This window comes from Bos grunniens, chromosome 18, assembly GCF_055505025.1.
Source record: "Bos grunniens cultivar Pamir isolate PY7600 chromosome 18, Bosgru_T2T1.0, whole genome shotgun sequence".
In the NCBI taxonomy this organism is placed as follows: Eukaryota; Metazoa; Chordata; class Mammalia; order Artiodactyla; family Bovidae; genus Bos; species Bos grunniens.
The window spans coordinates 22,848,404-22,863,453 of record NC_141182.1 but is presented as its reverse complement, the minus strand read 5'-3'; the positions used below and the strand labels follow the sequence as shown (position 1 = coordinate 22,863,453).

Below are 15,050 nucleotides of genomic sequence, written 5' to 3'. Positions count from 1 at the left end.
GAGAATTTCCATTTCCCTGTGATGTTAATTTCACAGCCTTGGTCTGAGGACCCAGGGTCCTGAGCCAGAGCCCTTCCCGACACATCAAGGAAGCCCTACCAGGAAGCAGGTCTTCTGCCCCATCCCATCCCACTATCTCCGATGCCCAAGCACTTTATTTAGGATTTTAATATACCCAGGATAACTTGTAATCTTCATACCCCCAGGTAGCTAATGTCATCACTAGTCACCCAGACCTCAGGCATGTCAAAGTGGCCCCTCACCCCATTCCAGCTACTTAGTACATGGCCCTGTTGCCAAAACCTCTTAAATGTGTTCCTGTGGGTCCCCTCTTTTTCTGGCTATGGCCCCTGCCTTAATTTACACGTTCATCTCTCATTAGACCCCAACAGGAGCAAAAGCTCTATTTTAACAAACAAATATGTATATAATGTGTAACAGAAAATAGTTTTTTCATTTATAACAGTGAGTGCTGTCCTTTTGAACAAATATGTCTAAATCCAGAAGTAAGTCCATTTACACCGTGAAAACGTACATAGAAGAGCCCTGCCTACCTGGTGGGCAGATTGAGTGAACAGGTTAAGAGCACACGCTCAAGTCCAGAATCCAACTCTTGCAGTTTCCCCACTGTGTGACCTCGGCCAAATCCTTAACTTCTCCGTTCCTCTCAGGGTGATGGAGAGGATCGAGTGAGTTATTGCTCACCTTACACGGGGTGAGAGCCACGAGCGTGGCTGCATCACCACTGGAGAAGTCTAGACTGGAGCACAAGGCTGCTCTGTGCCTCCCGGAGTGACACATCCAGAAGCTGAATCAGAGCATATCACACCCCTCCTGAAAACACTTCCTGTTGCCCAAAGGATGAGATCTGAACCTCTCGCACGGCCCCTGATCTTCCATGGTCTATCTCCAGCTGATTTCTACATATCCTTTCCCTGCGGTTTTTCATCTCTACTCAGTGATCCTGCAACATCACCTTCTGTCCCGCAAGTGCACCTCATTCGTTCACGCCTCAGTGGCTTTGCACGTGCGGTGCCTTCTGCCAAGCATGTCTTTCTCCTGTCTTGTCCACTGGGCAAACTTCTCCTCTTCACATATCACTTCCTCAAGGTAAGTTCCCTTCCACTTCTTCCTCAGACAGGGTTAGACACTCTGAAACATCGAAAAGAAAAAAAAAAGTGCCAAAAGCAACTCCATTCACAATCAGAAACACAGCTAAAGACACAAAATTAAAATATCTATTTTTTTTTAAATCACAAAGTCATGTGTTAAAGACATAAAAGGGTTTGGTTTATAATTTATCTCCAGAAAAATGGAAGAAGAATTATTTCCAGTGCATTTATCCGATGTTTAACCACATCTAGGCTATGATTACAACTGTGCATTGATTTTGAGAACTAGCAAATTCATATTCTTAAAGATCCCATAAAATCGTACAAGTCAATCTCCTTATTTGACCTTGACAGCACAATTATTTTAAAAGGTTGTCGTTTGAACACATCAGAGGATTTCATTTATTTTCTCAAGACACAGTCAACACCATGATATTCACCACCTCTTGCAAAGCCCTTAACATGTCATCATCCCTGTTTATTTTCCTTTTTCTTTTGCCAATCCCTCCTCTTCTGCTGCCATATCCTCCTTGAACACTGGCTTTGAGAGTAACTTCAAGAAGTTCTCCAAGTTCACTTTCACCTGCTTCTTGAAACCCTGCGTCTTTTACACAACTGTTGATTTCCATTTACAGTTAATTTAAGTTGTATTTAGTCGTGTGTGTTAAGATGTGTATAGCATAAGGTTATGCATAGGGTTCGGAGAAGGCAATGGCACCCCACTCCAGTACTCTTGCCTGGAAAATCCTATGGATGGAGGAGCCTGGTAGGCTACAGTCCATGGGGTTGCTAAGAGTCGGACACGACTGAGCGACTTCACTTTCACTTTCCACTTTCATGCATTGGAGAAGGAAATGGCAACCCACTCCAGTGTTCTTGCCTGGAGAATCCCAGGGACAGCGGAGCCTGGTGGGCTGCCGTCTATGGGGTCGCACAGAGTCGGACACGACTGAAGCGACTTAGCAGCAGCAGCATAGGGTTATCCAACAGTGAATAGTCACATAGCAAGGACTTCTGTCTCTCTTATGTCTCTAACCATCTACTGTGTTGTAACTGGACATCTGTGCCTTGGGGGTGCACACACAGTGTATCCTTCAGCCAATCCCATCAATACATTTACTTTTATTATATAAATAGTACATGAATACATTCACTTGTAAAAATTATTTTCAAACAGTGGATATAAAGCTGGGGATCTCCTTAACCACCTCCCCAAGTCCCATGCCCCCGACCAGAGGTGACTACTATCATTTGTTTGGTGGATTTCCTTTCAGATCTTTTTCTATAAATTTTTATGCATCTGTAGAAATACATGGTATTGCTTTGGGTCAGTTCTACAGGTTTGTTTGTTGGTGAAATGTTGCTTTTACACAGTTTATTTCATACTGTTTGGATATTACTGCATCTTTTTTTTTTTTCACCAACAGAAAGTCTTGGAGAATTTTCTAAATTTATACATTGAGTTCTATGCTACGGCCATCACTGAGAAGTCCTGCTGACCAGAGGGGACGAAGGACATGAAGGAAATCCCAGGGAGGTGATGACTGCCACAGAGCATCATTTCACCATTGCCTTTGGATGGACATTTAGGTTGTTTCCAATTGCCTACCAAACAGTGCCACAATGAACATCTTTGTGCAAAGTACAAATACTTTCCTAAGGTAGATAGATCCCTAGAAGTAGAATTGCTGGGTCAAGGAACAGGGCCACGCACATTTTTAATTTTAGTAAATCCAGCCAAATTTCCTCAACCAAGTTACACTCTCACTTGAATAAAAAAAGAAGTCAATTTCCCCCACATTATGCAACTCTGAAATTATTAAAATGTAAATTATTTGCACTGTGATAAGTGAACAAATATATGTGATTTAAATTTGAATTTGAATTTCCCTGAAAACTAGTGAGTCTGAGTTATCTTTTCTCTCTTCCTTTCTTTTGGCCATTTTTATTGTCTCACATTATTCAATGAAATTGAAGATGTCTGAGGCAAAGACACAGAGCCTAATACCTACCTCCCCAGAGTTCTTTCATGCTTCCTGTCCCCTCTGGTTACTATAAACTCTCAGTGATGCCCACTGGTTGAGCACCACGAATTCTGTGGTTGACTCATAACAGGAACACTGGACATGGGCTCTGACCTCCGGGATCTGAGGTGATTCCAGGAAAATGAGAGACTTCTCCCCCATCTTTAATCAGAGTAGGCTTCTTGAGGGGAGAGGCTAGCCCGGCTGTGTTGAGATCCCAGGGCTGTCCTCGGAAGACCACAGGCAGAGTTCCTAGGGCCACTCCAGGGTCCTAGGCTGGGCGCTCAGGCCCACCGACAGCCTGACGCATTAGGGCTGAGCCCTCTCAGATCCAGTCACCCCCGGAGAACTGGCACAAGCCCCAGGAGAGGGCACAGCTGTGAAAGAAGCTAATGTTACAGGTAATTTCGGCAATTAAGGCTCGTGTTCAATTTAGCAGATTTATAGAATGTTGCTTGGGAGGACCAGAGATCTGGGATGAATCCAAATAGAATTAAGCACGGAAAACCCAAATTCCAAGCCCAACCTCCCCCTGGCCTGTTCAAAAATGCCTCTCAGGCTCCCTGCCTGAGAGCTCACAGCCAAAAGAGCACTTGACCAAGGGGCTCTCTGCCCACAGACACTACACGGAGCTTGGCGACCCATCCACTGTGTGTCCCGGGGGGGTTGATCCCTGCTCAGGTAGCTAAGATCTCGCTTGCCTCATCAAAGTAGACACAAGTGTCATCTACTTTGTATCTTTAAACAATCCTTTTGGGCCAATCCCATTTTAAAGATGGGGAAACTGAGTCTCAGAGAACTGAAGAAACACTCAAGGACACTCACAAGATGACTAAACCCCATTGTAGGACCTATAGGTCTTTCCCACATACCAAATATGTGTGTTGCTTTTTTTTTTTTTTAATGTTAACCATTTTTAAAGTCTTTATTGAATTTGTTACCATATTGTTTCTGTTTTATGTTTTGTTTTTTTGGCCACAAGACGTGCTCCCCAGCCAGGTATCAAACCCACACTCCTGGCATTGGAGGCCCTATATTGAAATCACTGGACCACCAGGGAAGTCCCCATATACCAATATTTACTATTTTTTGTTCAATTTTTTTTCCATGTGTCATCAGTACCATGATTTGCTAAATATTTTTCTTTAAATCTTCTCACTTGGAAAAACTTACATACCTTCTCTAGGAGGAATATACAGGAAATTGTAATTTAGATGTATCAAATATATATGTTTGCTTAAGTGCCCTTATGTCTATGGAATACAAAGAAAATGTTCATTCTGTGTACCACTCTAAGGTCTCCTGTGTGTTGCCAGGACACCCTATCTGTGCCTCATCTGGAAACATCTCTTGATACCACGCTTCTTCCTTGGGGAACATGACCTCCCACCTAGGAGGCCAGCCCCCTGGCTGGGGGCGGCGGGTAGGGGATAAAGGAAGTGTTAGAATTCAAATCCTGACCTTGCCACTTTACTAGCTTTCTGAACTTAGCCAAGCTTCTTAGTCTCTCTGAGCCTCCGTGAGTCTCCATGAGCCTCTCTGAGTTTCCATGTCTGTAAAATGCGGCTAATAAGAGTAGCAGTCTCCTTTTAGGGCTGCTGGGGTAACTCAGTGAGATAACACACGAGATGAGCATGACATTTGGTAGCTCTCATGATGTTCTGTGGTTTGGAGGAAGGAGTGGATGCCGCCTGGTTCCTTCCTGCAAGAGGCCAGGGCAGAGTTCAAGTTCCTGATTGTCTGCAAGGGCCAATGTTTTTACTTTTGAGGTGATTGTCCCTCCAGGTTAAGAATGCAGAGTCTTCAGGCAATGCTGCCTTGGGCTCAGGTTTCTGCTTGGCTAAACTTGGAGCTCAGTTCAGGTGGGAAAAGTAAGGACTCAAAGAAGCTGATCTTTCCCACTGCCTAGCTGTATAGAGCAGGCAAGACTGGGAAATTGAACCAGAGCAGCAGAGACACTTGGGATCACTGCCCTCCCTGTAGAACGCTCCCTGCAAACAATCCAGGGAGCATCTACTCACTTTGGTGGTAGGCTCTACCTGAGAACTCAGGAAGCTGGAACCTCGACACATGCTTAGGAGTGCGGGTGAGGGGGCGTGAACAGGGCCATGACATGATGCTGTTGTTGGGCTTCAGACATTCTTGCCCTTGTGAGCCCCTTCCTCCATGGAAAACACACACACACACACACACTTAACAATGGGGCTTTCCTGATGGCCCATCAGGTAAAGAATCCACCTGCAATGTAGGAGACATAGGTTCAATCCCTGGGTTGGGAAGATCCCCTGGAAGAGGAAATAACAACTCACTCCAGTATTCTTACCTGGAAAATCCCATAGATAGAGGAGACTGGTGGGCTACAGTCCATGGGGGTCGCAAAAAGATGGACACGACTGAGCCACTAAACACACACAAATATTTTACAATGATGTTGGTATAAAGATGAATTGAGGCTGAAGTCATTATTATTTTTTAATACCACTATTTTCCATTTTCTCCTCTGATTTAAAAAAGAAACTAACATTAAGACCTTTTTGTGCACCCCTAAGTATGATGGGCCTAGACACTGTGCCTACCTGAACACCTGAACAATAGGCTGTCTCAGGTGAAGGGGATCAGGTTGACAGTATCCCAGAGGTGTTCCCCAGAGCTAAACCCCAAAGGAAACGCCTGTAGAGAAGATGCTCTCAAATTGGCTGTCAAGTACTCCCAGGTGAGCATGACTTTCCCAAACAGTCGTGGAAAGGGGCTGATCACCCCTTAATAGTGGGGCCAGACCCAAGACTGGAGCAAATGACCCTGGCTGAGTCTGGGGTACAAACCCTAGATTCCAGCTGCACCCTCCATGTCAAGGATGGAAGGAGAAAACCAAGGTGAGGAGAACAGGAGACATGCCAGCCCTAGAGACAAATCTCCGGCACCCAAAACCACTGTGATCCTCATCAGACTCCCTCCCAAGAAGTTTATGTTCCTGCCAAAACCATACCCCAAATACAACTTAATAATAACAGGTGAGCCTTTTACCTGGCCAATTCTGTGTCTAGCACTCACTGGATTGTTTTAGGTAGAGCTCTTGGTTGAAAATGACAAACCCAACCCAAGATGCTTCAGCCAAAAGGGAGGCACTTATCACAAGGCTTCGGGTGTCTCAGGGAAGCCAAAGGCAAGAAAACACTGTTCCTTTGGGACCAGAGCTGGAGAGATGTCTGGAGGATTATCTGTGTCTCAATATACTTCATTCTGCTTCCTCTGAAATCTGGGCCAGAGGTAAAATATTGCTGCCCCATGGCTCCCAGGCCTTTGAGTTACCATTTTAGAAACCTTCAGACACCACTGTGCTGTCTCATCACCCTGAATTTCTCCAGGAGAGAAGCTGATTGGTTCAGCTTGGGTCAGGTGTCCTGCCAAACAAAGCAGGAACACCCAGGGCAAACAACACTTCTGGGTGCCTACGGCCTATGGATGAAAGTACAGTTTCCATAGAAATTTGCACTGGGGAGTGGGGGCTAAATGGACTAGGAGGTCATCACATGAGTTCCGTCAGCTTTAGTCCATCCTAACTTAGTCCATTAGGAACAGAAGGAATGGACTTCACTGGTGGTCCAGTGAATAAGAATCTGCCTGCCAATGCAGGGGACATGGGTTCAATCTCTGGGTCAGGAAGATCTCACATTCCATGGAGCAACTAAGCCCATGGGCACCACAACTACTGAGCCCAAGCACTCTGCAAAAGAAACCACCTCAATGAAAAGCTCAGACACAGCAACTAGAGAGTAGCCCCTGCTCATTGCAACTAGAGAAGGTCTGCACACAGCAGTGAAGACCAGCACAGCCAAAAATTAATTAAAGAAGAAGAAGCAGAAGGAATGGAAGTTGTGGGGAGCAAAAATATATCCAATTTGCAGGTTGAGTCCAACCACAGGAGAGTAATGGGCAGAGCCATCTTGGCATAACCGTCATTGATGTTGCTTGTAATCCTTCAACCAGAGTGTGATATTTACCCAACAGCCGCCTCCCACTCTCCGGGGTCTTGGTCACAAACACACGACCAGAACCAGCCCGCTCATAGCACAGGGGCGGTAGGACTCCCGCTTGTGTCTGGGGGCAACACACTTTCCAAGTTGAAGCTGGCTGCCTACCAGACACCCACTTCACCATAGACCCCCTAGGTGGGACAGAGCAAGAAAGAGGAAAGCAAATCAGGGCTGGGTGGACCTCAGATACAGGCTGGAAAGGGCAACTGCCATCCAACAGCTCAGCGCTGGGCAGTGGCTGAGCCTCCAAGCCAAGAGAAGTTGCAGCCAACATACCAGCATCCCAGACGCCTAGCAGATGACGCTGCTCCTCTGCCATCTCTCCCAGGGAGCCTGCCAAGTCCCCAGGCCCAGTCAGTGCTGACATTTAAAGCAAAGTGTGTGTCAACCATATTAAACAATATACCAAGCTGTGGGTTATTAAGTGTAGGGTAAATTGACCACAGCAATTAAACTGAGATTAGGCAGTGATAAAGCCAGAATTCCAGGCCACCAACACTGTAACATACGGAGGCCTGGCTAGGACAGTGTGAAAGCCACATCAGAAACTCGGTGACATGGTCCTGAAAGAGTCACCCAATCACCCCAGTGCCCCTCTCTGACTCCCCGTCTTTTGTCCTTTTGACAATCTGACCTCCTCAAGAAGACATAACTTATACCCAGCATCCAGGAATGACTGGAGACTGCCATGTAGGATCAGAGAGAAGTGTCTGACCAGCTGTGGCTGGATGCTCTCTGCCTCCCAGGTGTTGGTTTTGCTCTCTGCCTCCACTCCAATTTGATCGATATATAGACCTATGTGTTCACCCAAAGCTCCAAAGGCAGGGCCAGGGGTCTTCTCAGCTCACCAGTGCCAGGCACCTTGTAGGCACCAGGCAGCCTCAACAGCTAGAGACCCCCACAAGCAGGACCAGTCAGGAAAGTCCCAGGTGGGGCCAGCTCCATCCGGTACCTGCTGGGCAGAGCTGGAGTGTGTGGGAACGATTTCATGGCTCTGGGACACACACTACATATCTTGAAACAAGCATGCATTGCCCTTTGAGTCACTGGCTCCAACCCTCTGGGTAACAGGGTCAAGGTCTTGCCAAAAAACTGCTGGCCTGTTCTCCATGCCTTTGGCAGGTCCCTGACATTCAGATGCTGCTTGGTGTGTGTGGGTGGATGGGAAAGAAGGCGCCAGAGGAGGCTTCTCCTCCAAGGCCTCATCAGAGCTGTCCCTTTTGCCCAAGGATTCCCCATGCCCTGAGACAGGCTTAGCTCCAGAGCTCACTGCTCCCAGGAGCCTCAGTGAGTCAGAGCCCCAGGGTCAGGACACAGGACTTAAGAGTCGAACAGATTTCAGTTCAAATTCTGGTCCTGCCTCTTGCTCACTACATGACTTTGGGCAAGTGAATTGCTTTCTCTGAGACTCAGTTTTCTCACCTATTAAATGGCCCCCAAATAGAATCTCTTTGGGTAAACATGTATACACAGATAACTCAAAGTTGCAGAAGGGTCCTACCAGTCAAAGACTCTGTATCTCTGGTGGTAGCAGATAACAATGTAATGGTGGTGATGGGGATTATAAGGACGTTCCAGGAGAAAGTGGCACTGAATTCTGTTATTACCCTGACCTTGAAAAGTGAAAGGGTTAGTTGCTCAGTCATGTCCAACTCTTTGCGACCCCATGGACTGTAGCCTGCCAGGCTCCTCTGTCCATGGGATTCTCCAGGCAAGAATACTGGAGTGGGTAGCCATTCCCTTCTCAAGGGGAATTTTCTGACCTAGGGATTGAACCTGGGTCTCTTTGCAGGCAGATTCTTTACCAGCTGAGTCACCAAGGAAAGGTAAGTTTATGTCCTGGGCTCTCATATAAAATGTTCTTTCTGTGGCCAGGGGCCAGGTTTGTAAACACAGGTATCATCCACCCTTCCTCTGCTTTGCTCCATAATGGGGTGTGGGGAGGCCCAGCCCTCCAGGCTGCCTGTGGTCTCAGACTCCTGCAAAAGTCCAAGGAGTCAGTTAGCTGCTAGGAGGTCCTGGCAGGAGCCTGGGGGGTGGGGGGAGGGAAAAGCTAGCATATTTCACCCACAGCACTCTCTCTCTGCCCCAGGGGACTTTCAGGAGAAACTGCATCTTCTCTGTGACTCAGCAGGCTCCCTCCAGACAGCCCGGCATGGCTGCAGCTTCCACTGGGTGACCTCCTGGTTCCAGTGGCTCAGGAAACACAGCTTCTGCCCTTGATCCCTCTAGCCTGGAAGAATGAGAATGGGAGCTACATCCAGCTGTTCCTGATCTCCATCTGAGTCACCTCAAGGCTTTTCCCCAACCTCCAGAGGCATCTCACCTCTTCCTCTAACTGTAATCAATTCCCTATATTCACCCCGCTCTGCTGAAAACACTTGAGGAGCACTTGTCTTCCTGGCTGGACCCTGAATGATCCATTCACCTCTCCAAAGTGTCTTTGTAGCATTCAGAGAGGGCAGGGTCCCAGAGAACTCCTCAGTATTTTGAATTTTAATAGATTAATGTGCTGAAGCACACACCCAATGGCAAGTTCTATGAGGGGAAGACCTGAGACTGTTTGGTTAACCCTTGCATCCCCAAAGTCCAGAAGAGCGTTGGCACATAGTAGGCATCTTACATGTGCATGCCTGCTCAATCGATTCAGTCATGTCCAACTTTTTGTGACCCCATGGACTATAGCCGCCCAGGCTCCTCTGTCCATGGGATTCAGCAGGCAAAAATGCTTTAGTGGGTTGTCATGCCCTCCTCCAGGGGATCTTCCCAACCCAAGGATAGAACCCAGGCCTCCTGTGTCTCCTGCATTGCATGCAGATTCTTTATCCACTGAGCTACCTGGGAAGTCCCAAGCATCTTATAAATATGCACTAAATGGATAAACTAACAATCCAAAAAAAGACCCCACTCAGAGGCAGCCCCCTCAAGAGGATGGGAGAAGATTCTATGATCATTGTTGAATTGATTGAGGGAACAGATAGAACCTGTCTCCTTGCTTCTTTATTAGTAGGAATAACAATGATGATGTTTAGAGAATTAAAGAAGCAGATTCTATCTAAGCTTCCAGAAGGGCCAAAATCAACCCCTGGATGCAGTCAGATGCAGCCCACTGTTAAACAAGCTAAATGAATTGATGCACTGCACTCTGTAGCCTGAGTTCTAATTGAACATTCTACCATACCCTTGATCCTGTTCCTTCCTTTGTTCCTTAAAGGTGCCAGAGGTGCAGCGGGGCAGGGGAAGTGGTAGGGAGAGCATCTTGTTTGATTTAGCGTGTCCTTATAAATTGCCCAAAGTCCTTTCTGGTTCTTGTTGGAGGCAGATCTGAAAAAAATGAATGTAATAATACTGTAACCCAGAGATATTGTGGGTTGGGGATATGGTTGAACCCAATGCACTGGGTCTATTTGTAAATGGGCCCCTGAGGTTAAGATACCACTGGCCAAGCTTTTTGAGCATTTTTTGGTTCTGAGTGGTCAGGAAGGATGAGGAATCTCTGCCCGAAACTGAGTAGGTTCCAAATTATAAAACCATGGCTCTGTAGAGAGGTATATATTTGATGTTCCTGGGAAGTGGGATGGTGTGGTCTTCAGGCTCATATGGCTCCCTAGCTCTACCCCCAGCCACACTGGAGACTTAGAAGAGCTCCAGATTCTTCTTTACCCTGAATCACAAGTTTATCTGCCCCTTGACCTACCCAGCAGTCCCTGCTCTCAGCTAGCTACCATACTGAAGTAAACTAATTTATACTAAAGTGTGAATAGTTCTTCATAAGCTTAAGGTGTTTGCCTGTGAATATGAAAGTTGTCTTTTAAGGTCCTTTGGGAAGGATTCTTAGCACCATCAATGATATAATCTGGGATATTTCTAGAAGGGAAATCTTCTCATTGATAGTCTGTTGACTTACCATCCAAGAGTTCTTCCTGGTTACACTTCAGCCATGGCAGGACTTTGAATGGGCTACATTCTTTTCCCGAGTCCCTGATTTTCCTTCTGTTACTTGAATGGGTTGAGGGTGGCTCAGTCCTAAAGAATCTACCTACCAACACAGGAGATGCGAGAGACCTGGGTTTGATCCCTGGGTCAGGAAGATGCCCTGGAGGGGGAAATGGCAACCGGTTCCAGTATTCTTGCCTGGAAAAATCGCAGGGACAGGGGAGCCTAGCAAGCTACAGCCCATGAGGTAATAGAGTCAGACATGACTGAGCACGTGAATGCGTGAGCACGTGCACACACACACACACACACACACACACACACACACTTGGGCGGATTGAATAAAATGGCATCTTAGGACTTTTCACTCAAAAGTTGATTGATTGCTTGAATCCAAATTTCTTAGCTTGACTTTTAAATCTTTCCATACAATGACCCTAAAGTCAACTTTATTCACCACTACTCCCTGTACAGAAACCAGACAGGCCACATTAACAATGCTATCAATAATCATATAAAATTGCTGGTGTTTCTTAAGTACCTATGTGCCAGGCTTTGAGACCTTTTTCCATTTGACCCTCTAACAATCCTAATAAAATCATTCCCATTTTACAGATGAGAAAGTGAGGGCTTACATCACTTGCTCACACAGCAAATAAGGGCCAGGGCTAGGGTTCAAAGCCGAACAGTCCATACCCTATGCCATGACACTATGCTGGCTGACTGGTCCACTGAACAAGCCCTGGCTATCCCTCCGACTATACAGATGTGAAAACTAGACTCAGAGAGGTTAATTAACTTGGTCAAGGTCCTACAAGCAATAAGTGGCCTCTGAAGCACTTCCCTTGAATTCCACCTGGTTCCCACTGGATCCCTAGACCCTCAGGCAGCCCTCTGGCAGCCCCTCTCCCATCACCCTGGAGGTACCCCCCCCCTCTCTCTCCTTAGACTGCCTGACCTGCCTCTGCCTCCCCAACACTGACCTGGAAAAACAGCAGAAGACCTGAGGGTCTGGGCGATTCAGCAAAGGCAGCAAGTTGCTCCTTTTCCATGAAAATACAAATCAAGAAACCCAAAGTCTTTTCATCTGACCCAGAAAATAAACTTCCTTTCTTCTAGGCTGGCTTAGTAGATGCCAAGTTCCACCTCAGGCCTTTAGAAAACCTAACCAAACCAAACACAGCTAAGCCTTAAACCCTTCTATGATTCCGTTTATAATAAAAACATGGACTTCCCCTCTCCCCTGGTGGGGCGAATTGCTGCGGTGAGTAAAGCTGTTTTCATAGTCAGCTAATTACCCCCTTAAAGATGGCTGATGATCTAACTTCCCGCCCTCTGTTTGGCCTAAGAAGTTCCCCCGCTCGGCTCCAGAAGGCTAAATGGAGGAGAAGCAGGCACTAGAGGGGTGGGGAGGGGCAGGAGGGAAGCCCCCAGGACCCCTACCACCTAGAACCTAGAACAAGAACCATGGAGGCAGAAAATCAGGCTTCCAAACCTGCCTATGCTAGCTCCTGTCTGCACAGGTGATATCACCTGCCTGAAGCTCAGTTTCCTCATCTGTAAAATGGGGACACCGGTGGTGCCATGAGAAAGTACAGGGAAGTACAGGATCTGGCACAAGCTAGTGTTTGGTTGGTGCTAGATGACTCATCTCTTTCCTGTCCTACTTTCTAATCTTGCTTGGACTACCCACGACTGAAAAGCCTGACTGGGCTTTGCCCAGGTTGCCACTGTCAGCATGTCCCTCCCCAGTCATAATAGTCATAAGGAACATTTAATGAGTACATCAGCCGGAATTTGGTGTCTTAAATGGTTTATAAAGTGAAAGTGAAGTCGCTCAGGCGTGTCCGACTCTTTGCAACCCCATGGACTGTAGCCTACCAGGCTCCTCTGTCCATGGGATTTTCCAGGCAATAGTACTGGATTGCCATTTCCTTCTCCAGGTAAATGGTTTATAGCTGTTATCATTTTTTAACCCTAGAAACAATCCCAGGAGATAAGTCCTATTATTTTTTCTGTTTTATTTTTGTAAAAAATCTTTGCTTTGTATTGGGGCATAGCCAATTTGCAAACATTGTAACAGTTTCAGGTGAACAGTGAAGGGACCCAGCCATACATATACATGTATCCATTCACCCCCAGACTTCCCTCCCATCCAGTCCACGACACGACATTGAGCAGAGTTCTATGTGCTATACAGCAGGTCCTTGAGACAAGTCTTAGTATTATGCCCACTTTACAGATGAAGCCATTGAGGCTCAGAAAGGTTAATTTATCCAACTAGGGAGTGCTGCAATATAATTATTATTTATGATAATATTTCAGAAACTACTTGGGAGTTTTTGTGTGCGTGTTTCATCTTTAAAAAAAAATGGATAAAGAATTTGCTGGATATTGAATTCTGCAATGAGGAGGATCTTCTCAGGGTTTGAAGGCGATATTACATCATTTTCTAACTTCCACTGTTGCTGTTGAACAGTCTCTTGCTATTCGTATCCCCAGTCCTCCTAGTGTGATGTCTTTTACCTGTCTGAAAGTCTTTTAGACCTTCTCTTTATTTTTGATGACCTGAAATGTTGTTATAATGAGCCTTAGTGTCAACCTTGGCTCATTCATCCAACCTTTGTTAATTCATCGCACTGGAAAGCCATTTACTCTGAAGATTTCTAGGCAGCATTCTTGCATTTTTTTCATTGAGTTTCTTTTCTGTGTACATTGTTCCTAAGCTTCCTAACAGTGGGATAAAGGACATATGAGTTTGGCCTCTAGTTTCTTAAAAATCTTTCTGCTAATAGCTATCTTTTTAGTTTTTAAAAATTTAATCTTCTGATTTTCTCAACTTCATCTTCCATCTCTTCTATTAATTTTTTTTCATTTCCACTATTATATTTTTAGTTTCAAAGAACATTAAAAAAAAAAAAAACTCTTTCCAAGAAAAACATGTTGATTTTCATAGATATAATAGCACTCTGGAGATAATACAGGTATTTGGTTGTTTCAATGTTTCTGGTTCCTATACTGTCTTTATTTCCTTTCTTCATTTTTTTTTTTTTTTTTTTTTTGGAGGAGGGTGGGTGTCTTTGCCTTTTTGTATGAAAGACTTTTGTCAAATATTTGAAGATCCTTGGCTGTGTGTTTACATTTGATGGACAGGCTCTAAAAAGTGACCAGGAAGCTTGATGAGTTTTGATAATTGTACAAAGGCAATGTTTTGCTTTTGGAAACCCCCAATTGTTGGTATCTATTGATTTTGCCTTGGAGGCCACTCATATTCTCCAAGGAATCTCTCGTCTCCTGCGGAATGGCAGTGAGGGAAAGGGAGGTATGATCATAAGACAAGAAGCTGGAATTCAAGGAGCAGGAGAGAGAATCAACCATTTAATGCTCTAAATGTAATGTTATTGGGAATTGCTGGGAAGCCTTTGCAAACAGAGAAATGGAAAAATTGGGTAAGAAGAGGCATTTTATTGGTATCTTGGTTAAAACTTATTCTTGTCTAAAAATTCCAACACTGTTCTTTGAAAACTCCAACACTTTGATCCACACAATCTATTTTGAGATTTCCATGTCAAATGGCGCTCCAGTAAGATGTTATATTTCTGTTTCAGTTTCCCCTTGAAACTTTCTTGAGAAGTACTAATATTGGGAATAATACAACTTAATGTTTGAAAGTATTTTAAAATATCTCTGCATTTAAGAAGATACAGCTTTGATATTTAAACTCCAGAATTTACTGTTTTTCTATAAATTGTTTTATATACAGTTCTAATCTGATTTTCCCATTTAATATTTTAAGAATATTTCTGTCATTAAACAGTCCAATAATATTACTTTTAAGCAGAGACATTACTTTGCCAAAAAAGGTCCGTCCAGTCAAGACTATGGTTTTTCCAGTGGTCATGTATGGATGTGAGAGTTGGACTATAAAGAAAGCTGAGCGCCAA

General features: G+C 45.2%; 1 long non-coding RNA gene across 1 annotated transcript; it reads right to left on the bottom strand.

Moving 5' to 3' along the window:
- Window positions 1-441: 441 nt before the first annotated feature.
- On the bottom strand, window positions 442-12,353 carry LOC147353232 (uncharacterized). The gene is made up of 4 exons (XR_015145007.1): window positions 12,090-12,353; window positions 11,078-11,209; window positions 10,352-10,494; window positions 442-1,152 (listed from the first exon to the last, which is right to left on the bottom strand). It is a non-coding gene; the product is annotated as an uncharacterized LOC147353232 (long non-coding RNA).
- Between the last annotated feature and the right edge of the window lie 2,697 nt (window positions 12,354-15,050).